This window comes from Girardinichthys multiradiatus, chromosome 7, assembly GCF_021462225.1.
Source record: "Girardinichthys multiradiatus isolate DD_20200921_A chromosome 7, DD_fGirMul_XY1, whole genome shotgun sequence".
In the NCBI taxonomy this organism is placed as follows: Eukaryota; Metazoa; Chordata; class Actinopteri; order Cyprinodontiformes; family Goodeidae; genus Girardinichthys; species Girardinichthys multiradiatus.
The window spans coordinates 26126258-26139230 of record NC_061800.1 but is presented as its reverse complement, the minus strand read 5'-3'; the positions used below and the strand labels follow the sequence as shown (position 1 = coordinate 26139230).

The window sequence follows — 12973 nt, the reverse complement described above, 5'->3', positions numbered from 1 at the left end:
ATATAAACTTTTTCTGTGTTTTGTAGTTTTACTGTATTTAGACTGATTAATAAAGCAATTTAGTGAATGTAAATTGTTTTAGTTTTGTACAATTAAATCAGATATATTTGCATTTTATCCAACTCCATTGTTTATTATCTTTTTTGAAAGGGGGTTTGAAGATAAATTCGTGTAATGTTTATTGTTATTCCTGGGAGGTGGTGTAAATCTTTGCATTGGGACACTTGCCCTTTCAAGCAGCAGATAAATAAACTCCAAAGTTGAGCAGCTGCTTGGTGATGCCTTAAAATGGTACGATCACTGCTTTGGATCGCTGCACTAAAATTATTATTCTACACTCCTGCAAGAATTTACAACTAAGGCTGCAAAAAAGCGCAAGGCTGTTTTGTTCTTTTATTTTTACCACAGAAATCTAGTTGGCCGAACACAAGAAGACAGTCCTTCTCTGTCCAGTTTCCCTCGGAGAGACACACACAGTGGATTTCTATGCTGCAAGCGAAGCAAAAGCTACAAACATCCTGAGCCATTAATGTCAGTCAGTGGCTTAATGCTGTACACCTGTTAGAGGTCGAGGTTATTTTTGTCCAATAAATAAACGCTTTTGGCTGATGTATTTCATTCTGGATTGAACTGCTGATAAAGTACACACAGGTTCCCTTTACTTTTTTTTTTAACTAATTTAGTGACTTCTGAAGGTAGCTCGTTACACTGAATTTTATTCAGGATATGTAATTTTTATTTGTACACTTTGAAACCACAAATCATTTTCCTTCCTTCCAGGGTTTTTGCATCCTGGAGAGGCTGCAAGTGACTCGGTTTGAAACACAAACTGCCACACTGAGGAAGTCCTTATCCCCATAATGCTCCCTGGGTGCTGCACAGTACCAGCCCACTGTTCCCTTCAGCATGAGTCAAATGCAGAGGACAAATTTTGTTGGAATGTATAATTGCGACGACAAATAAAGGTGATTATATATTATAAAAATCATGATAATACGTTGAAGTTGTTGGTTGCAAAGGGACAAAAGGTGGAAAAGTCTTTGAACATAATCACATATTTTTCCTCCTAGTCTGCACCAGGAGGGGAAATGACTCACCGATCCTGCAGGAAACAGCTTTAAAACCTCCAATCTTGAGCGGTCAGGTTGTTTTCCCCATCAAGCTCGTATAACAATCCCCTTGGCAATATTATCTTGGTTTTCAAGAGTCAGTGAGCAGCAGTATTACTGCCCCAGGGCTGATGTCCTTGTCTTCTTTAAGCATTCAACAGTTTAAATAGAGACATTTTAAAGAACAGTTACATTATATTTGCACTGAGATGGTCAAGTTAGTCTATGTTTTAACATTCATTCTCCACCTAAATTAATCAAGCTATGGAAACAAAGTCATTAAGAGAAGGCCATTAAGATAAGTGTAACCAACTATAATTAGGTCAACAGACAGAGGCTGTATGGTGTTAAAATCCGGTTATCACTTTTTGGTCGAGTGCACTTAGTGTTTGGGTTTACAACTAAAATGCCCAAATTATGTTGGTGGATAAAGACAAATTCATAAATAAATTGTTCTTCCTCTTTATAACATTGGCCCCCTTACAAGCAAAACTGTTATCAAAAGTAACAATAATTATAATTTAAGATTAAAGCTAATTTAAAGAGAAGCAGTTTGTGTGCGAAGCTGCGTGTGTGAGCAGTGTGTGGATGAAGAAGGGGGAAGGGCTGGCAGGCTGCCTGCAGTCAATATCATCTTTTCATTAGACTTCCCTCACACAATGGGACCATCAGTATCTATCAGGAAACTAATGTGGCAGTGATTCCCAAAGGTAGAGATATATTTAGCACATCGGGGAACGACTGACAAGATCTGTGGATTTATAAGAGAGAGAGATACAGAGAAGAAAATAGCAATGCTGAAAAGCAGAAGGTGGTCACCGACTCATCATGGAAACTTTCCAGAACCTAAAAGTTTTCCACCAAACTGATGTGCTTCAGTGGAAGAAATATATTCTTGTTTAAAGCCAGTCTTTGTCTCTGATTTCTTTTGATGAGGGTTGAATCTTCTGTATACAGACCAGACAAGGCAGAGATGCTTTAGAAAGTTCACTGAGTCAGCCCAGCTGCCATTTAGAGATAACTGCAAGAGCTAGACTGCTATGACATCAGTGGTGGTTTTTGATATGGGGCATATCTGCAGCTGTACAGGGTGGCTTTAGAGGGAGGGGGTAGGAAACCAGGTTCTCCATATGGTATGCCTGGAATGCAGAGACAGGACATGAGAAAAGCTAAAACGGAAAATCTTGATCTGTCTGTGTGTCTGTCTGTCTGTCTGCAAATTTCTAATCAGCCAATCACATGGCAGGTATTCAATGCATTTAGGCATGTAGACATGGTCAGGACGATCTGCTGCAGTTGAAACCGAGCATCAGAATGGGGAAGAAAGGTTATTTAAGTGACTTTGAACGTGGCATGGTTGTTGGTACCAGACGGGCTGGTCTGAGTATTTCAGAAACTGCTGATCTACTGGGATTTTCATGCACTACCATCTCTAAGGTTTACAGAAAATGGTCCGAAAAAGAGAAAATATCCAGTAAGCGGCAGTTCTGTGGGCGCAGATGACTTGTTGATGCCAGAGGTCAGAGAAGAATGGCCAGACTGGTTCGAGCTGATAGAAAGACAACAGTAACTCAAATAACCACTTGTTACAACCAAGGCTTGCAAAATTGGACAATAGAAGATAGGAAAAACGTTGCCTGGTCTGATGAGTCTTGATTTCTGCTGCGATATTCAGATGGTAGGGTCAGAATTTGGTGTCAACAACATGAAAACATGGATCCATCCTGCCTTGTATCAATGGTTCAGACTAGTGGTGGTGCTGTAATGGTGTGGAGGATATTTTCTTGGCACACTTTGTGCCCCTTAGTACCAATTGAGCATCGTGTCAACGCCACAGCCTACCTGAGTATTGTTGCTGACCATGTCCATCCCCTTATGACCACAGTGTATCCATCTTCTGATGGTTACTTCCAGCAGGAAAAAGCGCCATGTCATAAAGCACGAATCATCTCAGACTGGTTGTTTGAACATGACAATGAGTTCACTGGACTCAAATGGCCTCCACAGTCACCAGATCTCAATCTAATAGAGCATCTTTGGGATGTGGTGGAACGGGAGATTCGCATCATGGATGCAGCCGACAAATCTGCAGCATCTGTGTGATGCTATCATGTCAATATGGACCAAACTCTCAGAGGACTTTCCAGTACCTTGTTGAAACTATGCCATGAAGGATTAAGGCAGTTCTGAAGTATATATATATATATATACATACATACAGTACAGACCAAAGGTTTGGACACACCTCATTCAAAGAGCTTTCTTTATTTTCATGACTATGAATATTGTAGCTTCACACTGAAGGCATCAAAACTTGGTCTGTACTGTATATATATATATATATATATATATATATATATATATATATATATATAGTGTGTGTGTGTGCGTGTGTATTTTGAGAACTTTATTTGTATTTTTTCAATTTAACATACAGACAAAAGATATTACAGAACAGAATATCCACAGAACAAACACAAGATGAAAAAGTGAAACCCTTACTCAAACTCTCTTAAAAGAGAATTAAAATTCACAGGTGATAAGACTTGTAAAGCAAATGGGGGAGAAGTTGTAATAATGTATTGTTATAATTACACAAACTATGTTCTGTTACCAAAACAATTCACATACATGACTTGAAAATAAAGTAAAACTAAAAAAAAGATAAATGTAACAAAAAATAAAATAAATGTAATTACATATTACAGTATCATAAAAAAGATTTTTTTAATCTAACCTTTAAAAGTCTTTTAAATTCAAGGCCTCTTATTCAGTGGGAAAAAAAAATCCCACATTAAGAAATAAATAAGGAAAGTATAACTCAATAATGGTCTGTCAAGAAAGTAAGACTCCAAGTTGAGGTCCCTTCAATTTATTTTCTTTTTCTGTGGTATGGTGTTAAATTCTTTAAACATCCCTAACTTCTGTGCTTTTGTAATATTCCCCTGCACAAGCATAGATAGCTTTTTATTTTTCATCAAAACAAATGAAGATTTCTAATTACATTTTTGTTTACATTGCCTGTAATTTTGTTTCTACCCAGTAACATGAATACTTGTTTATGTTTATTATTATAAAGTTGAATTTATGAACAATGCATGACTATCTAGGAAGCAACATTGAGTAACATTGAATTTATTTTTTTCCTTCATGTTTTTTGGTTAGAGCTTGGACTGGGCAGTATATACGGTGTTTGTTTTTCTGTTTATTGGCATTGTCGGAGAATAAATGATTAGAGTTGCTTGCTGTTTCGTTGCAAATTCTGTCTCCTACAATTAGCATTCCTCAGAGTAGCTCCAGCTCCACAGACTTTAACTTGATTTCGACTCAGTTTTAAACCCAGCTTGTGACCAAAACTAACATACATTATTATAAGGAATGAAAATAAAGTAAAACTAAAAAAAAGATAAATGTAAGAAAAAATAAAATAAATGAAATTACATATTACAGTATCATAATATTATACAGATTTGTTTTTATTTAACCTTTAAATTCAAGGCATCTTATTCAGTGGGAAAAAAATCCCACATTAAGAAATAAATAAGGAAAGTATAAATCAATAATGGCAGTCATTGCTACCCTTAAAAATCTCTTTAAAATAAAAATAATTGAAGTATTTATTTACTTTTATAACAGGTCAAACCTTTTATTTTGTAACCCATGACTTATTGTTTCCTGGTGGGGTAATCTTGATGTGACATAGAGTCATTATCTATAGGTCTTAATTTTGTTTTCGTATTTGTATTTTTTGTATATAGTTAGTTTGTTAATAGTGTTCCATAGTAGTTGATTCCTGTTGATAGTTTTAAGGACAACGCACCTCGGGAGTGCCCTGTTGTGGTGCATCTTTTGATGAATGTCAAGCGACGCCTTTAACACATATTCTCATGTCAAAACAGATCTTTAATGCCATTAATGGCAGGGGGTGAATTTATGCCAGGAGAAACAAATGAATTACTAAGCCAAAATGAATTTACATTACCATGAAGTGTTCATTGTATACATTTTTACACAACTTAGCTTTGCATTCCTTCTTTTTATATTCACTTAAACTAGATTTTTTCACCAGAATAGGCAGTCTCCAGAGAAATTGTTCTCCATGCAATATATTTTTGTAATTTTCCTCATAATGATGAGATTATGGGTCACCTATATATTTTTATATAGGTGACCCAAATATTGAAATATGTTTCCACCAAAAATGGCAAGTAAATACAACAGTAGAAGAACAACTACCAAAGTAGCACAGAAGAAAAGCATCTATGGGGGCCAGAATGTGGTTAAATCTGCTATTATGTGTTATTAAGTAGCTCTGATGCTCCTGAATAGTGCATTTTCGAAAGGAATTGCTGCCTCGGAGCGTTGGTCCTCGACCAGATGCTGAGTGGTTGCATTGTTTCATAGAAATAATAGGGGAGTATTTTGGAGGCCCATCTAATTTTGCCAATATACATTTTTTCTTTCCTTTTTTGATGTCTTTGTGTATGAGTTTAGAGTGTCATGCCAGAGCCTATCTTTAGTTTTTGGTTTGGTGATGTCTTATTTCTTGTTTAATTCTCTTTATTTTATTCAAGCTTCCATGCTTGGGTGCTTCAACAGCTGCGCTCCATTCCACTGATTAATCACACATGCTTCTCGTGCCACTCATCAACCCTCCCAGTAGTTAAAACCCCATCAGTTATCTCATCTCCTCGCCAGATTCTGTTGTTCCTCGTCGTCTGTGTCATCCATGCCGTTTTCTTCAGGTCCTGTCTTCACTGGCTCTCCAGTATATATTGCACCAGTTCTTTTGGTTTTTGTAAGTTGTTTTTCCAATAAACCTTTGTCTGCAAAACGGAACTGCTGCCATGTCATCTGCAAGTGGATACATCTCAACCACAAACCATGGCACACAGAAGCCCATTTCAGCCGCAGGCCAAAAGGCTGAATGAGGACCGAAGTTTATTTTACCACACACAGTGAGAAGGATGATAAGGGGAAATCTAATGAGTGGCATCATGGGGTCACCAGCTCTTCATGACAACCATCAGATGCTATTTACGCGCACTGGCTTCTTCATTAGGTACCTGTTCTGTAGATTGCCAACACAATTAGTGAATAAGCCTTTCTCATGGCAGCAGCCCTTGGATCTCGATGTGGTGAAAACGACTTCTTGAGGTTCAAACTGACCATCGTAATAAGTATAAATGGGATTTAAGTGACTTTAATTGTGGTATAGTTGTTGGTGCTGATCTGCAGGGATTTTCATGCACAGTTATCTCTGTGGTTCACAGTGAATTGCCTGAAAAAAATAAAATACCCAGTGAGCATTAGTCTTGTGGAAGGCCTTCTCAATATGTGGCAAAAAGGAGACCAAAACTAATTGGAAACACCCTGCCCGGTCCAATACGTCTTAATTTTAGCTGCAACATTCTGAAATTGGTGTAAACAACAATAAAAATGAACTTTTTCCATGGTCTTCTAAATCCTCTGATCTACACAAAACCTGTGGAGTGACCCAAAGAGAAGAGAGCATGAGAGACGCCCCAGAACTCTGTACAATCCAGAATGAACGTGCAAAGAGGAATGGTCACAGGTTGGATTTTTCACAAGTTTTGGTTGTGATATTGTGCAATTGTAATAAAAGAGTAATTCATTTTGAGGCTCATTACACATCTTTATGAGGGGTGACAATAAGTACACGGCTGCAGACTGATGAGAAAAAGTCTGAAGAATGCATTTTGAAAGCAACCATCTCTTTTTTTTTAGAAGATTTCAGTAAAATTATATAAACTTATATAAATAAAACTTGACTTAAAAAAAAAACACCCTTGGCATGACAAACTAAGAAGTATTTTAGCACTTTCTGGCTAACATTGTAAATAATAAATGGCCCCTTATGTTTTGCCTGGTGAAAAAAATGTTAATGAAAAAGTCTGAGACATAAAAATTACACAAACATTCATGATGGACCTCTTCTCTAAAATTGTTTGAATAGGAAATAATTTAACATAAAATACATTCATACTATAAGTATTTATCTTTATCATTTTAGTCAGTAACAGTATAAACCACTTTTAAACAGTTTTCACCTTCATATTCTAACTCCATGTTACCATTTAAAAAAAAAACAAAAAAACTTGATTCTGCATTACGCAGATTAAATCCCACATATTATGAGCTGATTTACTCTGACAAGATGAAACATTGATTTACTCCAAAACCTACCAGACTGTGACCGACTGCAGGTGCTGTAAAACCTGTTTCAATTTGCATTCAATCATAATATTCTTCTGCGGCTGCCTCCAAATTATCCGTATTATTATGCTTTAGGAACATTTAACCTTCAAGGATACAATCATTCAAAAGGCACCAAACAAAAGCAAAAATTACTCCCTCTGTAGAAGGGAGTCAGAGGTGCTTTTCAATTGCTCCCTCCACCCCTCTGTTCTCTGCAGCTTCACAAAGCCTCCATTGACATCAGGTCTGTAATGATTGCTGCACTGAAGCATGAAACAAAGAAATAGCGTCGGCCCGGTGGAGGAAGGGAGGAGAGCTGCTCCAACAGTCACTCGATCTTTTTGTGAGTGTGTCGAGATAAAACACAGCGAGGCAGATCCTTGGAATAGGCTCTGCGGGAGTGGGGGGGGGGGGAATAAATGTTAAGAGATCACAGTTGAATGCATTTTATAACAAAAAGTGTGAGGAAAGGGAGAAAGGAGGGAAATGGCTGTGGGAGCTCATGAAATTTCAAATGGGAGATTATCAGTCATTAAAAAAGTCTCTTAGGGGCGATTAATCTGACTAATGGTTCTAACAACACTGGAAGGATGTTTTAAAAAAACGGACAAAACCTTTTTGAATAGAGAACTTGCGTATTTATGCAGCCTAAAGATTTGATGTCCTAGATTAAAAAACAAAAAACATCTGCCAGATCATGGTTCACTTGTCTATGCACACCATTGATGTTGCATGAACAATCCATGTCAAGAACCCTTCATGACAAAAAATCTGGTGCAAAACCTGGTATTTCAGCAGACAATGACACCAGGCATGGGCTCCATGTTGTGCTAGCTGTTAGCCGTGTTATGTTGCAGCAAAAAGGCCCTTGGTTCAAATCCCTTGTGGGCTTTCTGTATGGAGTTTGTATGTTCTCCCCATGTATGTGTGGGCTCTCTTACGGTACTCCAGCTTCTTTCCACAGATCAAAAACATGCATGTTAGATGGATTTGTCTCTAAATTGCTCTTAGAAGTGAGTGTCCTTTGATTAGCTGGCAACACATCCAGGGTGTACCCTGTCTCTTGATCAGAAACAGCTGTCATAGAGAAATACCAGGCAGAAAGACTTATAATTAGCCCAATCCTACCAGTTGGCCTCACCATGCATGCACCTGCATTATTACCATCATCATCATTCCAGTCAACACTTTATGGAAGACATAAGAAAAACAAAATGTTACATTGCCTGTGTCAGCTAAAATATAGGGTTCAGACTGCATGTAGTGGTGCCGTACAAATCATGTCACCATTTAAATTGACCCAAGCAGAATACAGCATTTTCTCATTTTATAAGCGGCAAATATACTTAGAAACCAACCTAATGGAAAAATACAAACAAATAAATCAAATGTTGCTCATCTACTTGCTGATTAGCTCTATTCTTTAACCTGTTTTGATGTCATCCACCCAAATATACACAAAGAAGAACAGCAGCTCTTCGTGCCCTTTTAAAAAAGTTAACTTACTGTATTTTGTGAAATCCTACACTGGAAATCCATTCTTTATTGCCAAGCTGTGCTATTATTGTCAGTGTATGTGTCAGGAGCTGTGCCATGTCTGTCTGTTTGGTGCTATTTCTGTTCTTAGCCTCTAGATGGCATTTGAACCGGAGGAGAGGTGACAGGTGTTCTCTATCTCTTTGATGATCTGCTGAGGAGTTTTTAAGGAGGAGGCTGCCAGCAACTCACTGCCAGAGTGTTGTCCTTTGTGGTACAGCTCAAGCCACATTACCTTTGCCTTGACCTTGCGTTGCTCTTTTGTAATTTTGGATTTGTTGCCTTGTAGGTTACCTGAACCTGACTTTGCCTTCAGCATCAAACCCAGCCTGGATTACCATCTTCTGGAAAGAAACTATCCAGCTCCATGAACAAAGACTCAAGCCTCCTGTTACCTCATTGGATCAAACCAGCTGGCAGTCTCCTGATTCCTTCGTTCTGTGGGTCTCTTTCTGTGAACCCTGTCCACCCTCCTTCTTCAAATTGCACCAACTACAGAAACTCTTGGACCATCTATCATCCTGGCCCACCAGTATTCACAGTCTCCAGTCCCACGGGTAATCAACCTCCTGGTCTCTCCACCCCCCTCTGGCGGATCTCTCCTTCAAATCAGTAAGACAGCATTATCATTTAAGAACATAGGTCCAGAGTTTTCCCTTGCTCACCGTTCTGTTTATTTTACAGTTGGTATCCCGGTTCCAGTTTCCTGCACATTTCAACTTCCTGTAAATAAACTCCTTACCGTTAAACTCTGTTTCCTGAAATGCTTTCTGCATGTGGGATCAAATCTGTTCGAAACAATATGACAGAACACTCTGGCCAATCCGACCCAGCAGAAGCATTCAGGAGAACTCTTTCAGAACAACATCATCAAATCACAACTCATGACTCTTCCCTCCGTTCTTTTTTTGAACAGCAAAAACAGACCAATCAGCAGATCGAACAACTAACCTCCTTGTTTCAGCACACCCTAAGCAACCTCACCGCCCCTGCCTTAGAGGGTGCTGCGGCCTCCCCGGTCTCCCAGCAACTTCTGCACTCACGTGATGTCACTTCTCCAAATCCTGAAAAATTATCTGGGGAGAAAGGTGATTGTAAGGGTTTCCTCCTCCAATGTACTCTTGTCTTTAATCGCTCCCTTTTGACTCAGTGAAGATTTCTTATGTTCTGAGATTACTCACCGGTAAAGCCCTGAGATGGGCGGAGGCGCGTTTTTCTTACTGTTTAGATTTTGGGTGTACATTCTCTGACTTTGAGGAGGAGTTTCGACAGGTCTTTTCCTGTGAGATTGATTTAACTGCCACTGCACGAAGATTATGGTCAATTAAACAGAGAAACCAGTCAGTGGCAGAGTTCCCATTGATTTTCGTACACTCGCAGCAGCCTCTGGTTGGAATGACTGCGCAGTCAGAGCAGCCTTCTTCCAGTCTTTAAGCGATCCGTGAAAGGATGAGTTAGCATTAATCGACGAGCCCAAGACTTTGAATGGGCTAATCAATTTAGCCGTCAGACTCGATAACCGAACGAGAGAGAGAAAAAGATCCCGACTTGAACATAGCACCATTAGGATCCGTCCTCCTAGCCAAATCACTGAAACGTCTCGCCCCACCTCAGTTTCACATATTACAGAAATAGAACCCATACAGATTGGGCGGATTCGGCTTTCCCCGGAGGAAAGATTGAGACGCTGCCAGACTAATCAGTGTTTCTACTGTGGCTCATCTGAGCATCTCCTGGCTGACTGCTCTATTCGTCCCACGGGACCAAAAGGCCAGGTCCATCAGTAAGTATGGGGAGGCTGACGCACCGTCCACTTACCCCTAGACTCTGCTTACCCGCCACTATAATTTCACACCGCCCTTTTCAGAACCTATCTGCCCTTATTGACTCTGGTAGTGATCAGAACCTTATTGATCAGAGGTTAGTTAATGAAGCACAAATTGTGACTGAACCACTTCCTGCGCCCCAGTTAGTGTCCTCATTAGATGGACAAAATTTACCACAAATCACTCATTGTACAAAACCTTTGACCTTAATCCTTTCTGGAAATCATAGGGAGGAGATTTCTTTTTTTGTGTTTCCCATTGCCTTAAATTCTGTTTTAGGTTTTCCTTGGCTCAAAAAACACAATCCTCACATTAACTGGGCGGAAAACCGAATTGAATCCTGTTCCACAAACTGTCATTCCTCTTGCCTACAGTCAGCAGTCGCCTCACTCCCCTCTGATTCAGCTCCTGCAGTAAATGAGATTTCCGATCTCTCAAACGTCCCTCCTGAGTACCATGATCTGAGGTTACTGTTTAGCAAATCTAAGGCTTTATCATTGCCTCCGCATTGACCATATGACTGTGCCATAGACTTGCTTTCAGGAGCCCCCCTGCCTTCCAGTAGGCTTTATAATATCTCAGGACCTGAGAGAAAGGTTATGGAGGATTATATTAATGAGTCACTGGTAACGGGGTTAATTCGCCCCTCCTCTTCTCCACTCGGAGCAGGTTTTTTCTTTGTAGGAAAGAAGGATGGCTCACTCCGCCCATGTATCGACTGTAGGGGATTAAATCAAATTACTGTAAAAAATAAGTACCCTCTCCCACTTCTTTCCTCAGCTTTTGAACCAGTTCATGGCTCTACCATCTTTTCTAAGTTAGATCTCCGTAATGCCTATCACTTAGTTAGGATCCGCCAGGGGGACGAATGGAAGACCGCCTTCAAGACCCCGTTGGGAAATTTTGAATACTTGGTTATGCCTTTTGGACTGTGTAACGCACCCGCAGTGTTTCAGTCACTAATTAATGATGTCCTTAGAGACTTTTTGAATGTTTTTGTCTATCTTGATGACATCCTGATTTATTCTAAAGACTTTAAAGAACACATTCGTCATGTCCGTCTAGTCCTCCAGAGGCTTTTGGAAAATAGACTGTTTGTGAAAGCTGAAAAGTGTGTTTCATAAGACATCAGTCACATTTTTAGGCTACATCCTGGAGGGTGAACAGGTTCGCTCGGACCCCGAGAAGATCAAGGCAGTACTGGAGTGGCCTGTCCCGGACTCCCGCAAACAGTTACAACGGTTTCTTGGATTTGCAAACTTTTATAGAAGGTTCATCAAGAACTTCAGCTGAACTGCTGCCCCTCTCACTGCATTAACCTCCACTAAAGTAGCATTTTCCTGGACACCAGAGGCAGATAAGGCTTTTCAGACCTTAAAAGAGAGGTTTTCTCAGGCTCCCATACTGGTTCACCCCGACCCCTCCAGACAGTTTATTTTGGAGGTGGACGCCTCAGATACAGGGGTTGGAGCCGTACTTTCTCAGCACTCTTCCTGTGATGGAAAACTCCACCCATGTGCCTTCTTTTCTCGTTGCCTAACAAACACTGAGCAGAATTACGATGTGGGAGATAGAGAGCTACTTGCAATCACGTTAGCTCTCGAAGAATGGAGACATTGGCTAGAGGTTGCAAAACACCCCATCTTAGTATGGACCGATCATAAGAATCTGGCTTACTTGCAATCAGCCAAGAGACTTAACTCATGCCAATCACGTTGGTCACTGTTTTTCTCTAGTTTTGATCTCACCATCTCTTACAGACCTGGTTCCAAGAACCTCAAACCAGACGCTCTTTCCCGGCTTTACTCACCTGACACCACTGAGAAAGAGGCAGAACCCATCGTACCATCCTACTGGACTTTTGGAACCGTAGTTAGCTCTATTCTTTAACCTGTTGTGATGTCATCCACCCAAATACACACAAAGAAGAACAGCAGCTCTTCGTGCCCTTTTAAAAAAGTTAACGTATTTTGTGAAATCCTACACTGGAAATCCATTCTTTATTGCCAAGCTGTGCTATTATTGTCAGTGTATGTGTCAGGAGCTGTGCCATGTCTGTCTGTTTGGTGCTATTTCTGTTCTTAGCCTCTAGATGGCATTTGAACCGGAGGAGAGGTGACAGGTGTTCTCTATCTCCTTGATGATCTGCTGAGGAGTTTTTAAGGAAGAGGCTGCCAGCAACTCACTGCCAGAGTGTTGCCCTTTGTGGTACAGCTCAAGCCACATTACCTTTGCCTTTGCCTTTGCCTTGACCTTGCTTTGCTCTTTTGTAATTTTGGATTT

At 39.9% G+C, this 12973-nt stretch overlaps 2 long non-coding RNA genes across 2 annotated transcripts; both read right to left on the bottom strand.

The window, feature by feature from the left end:
- Window positions 1–5651: 5651 nt before the first annotated feature.
- LOC124871199 lies at window positions 5652–12734 on the bottom strand. The gene is made up of 2 exons (XR_007038968.1): window positions 12656–12734; window positions 5652–6390 (listed from the first exon to the last, which is right to left on the bottom strand). It is a non-coding gene; the product is annotated as an uncharacterized LOC124871199 (long non-coding RNA).
- Window positions 6745–8928, bottom strand: LOC124871198. Its single transcript, XR_007038967.1, has 2 exons — window positions 8835–8928; window positions 6745–7720 (listed from the first exon to the last, which is right to left on the bottom strand). It is a non-coding gene; the product is annotated as an uncharacterized LOC124871198 (long non-coding RNA).
- Window positions 12735–12973: the final 239 nt, after the last annotated feature.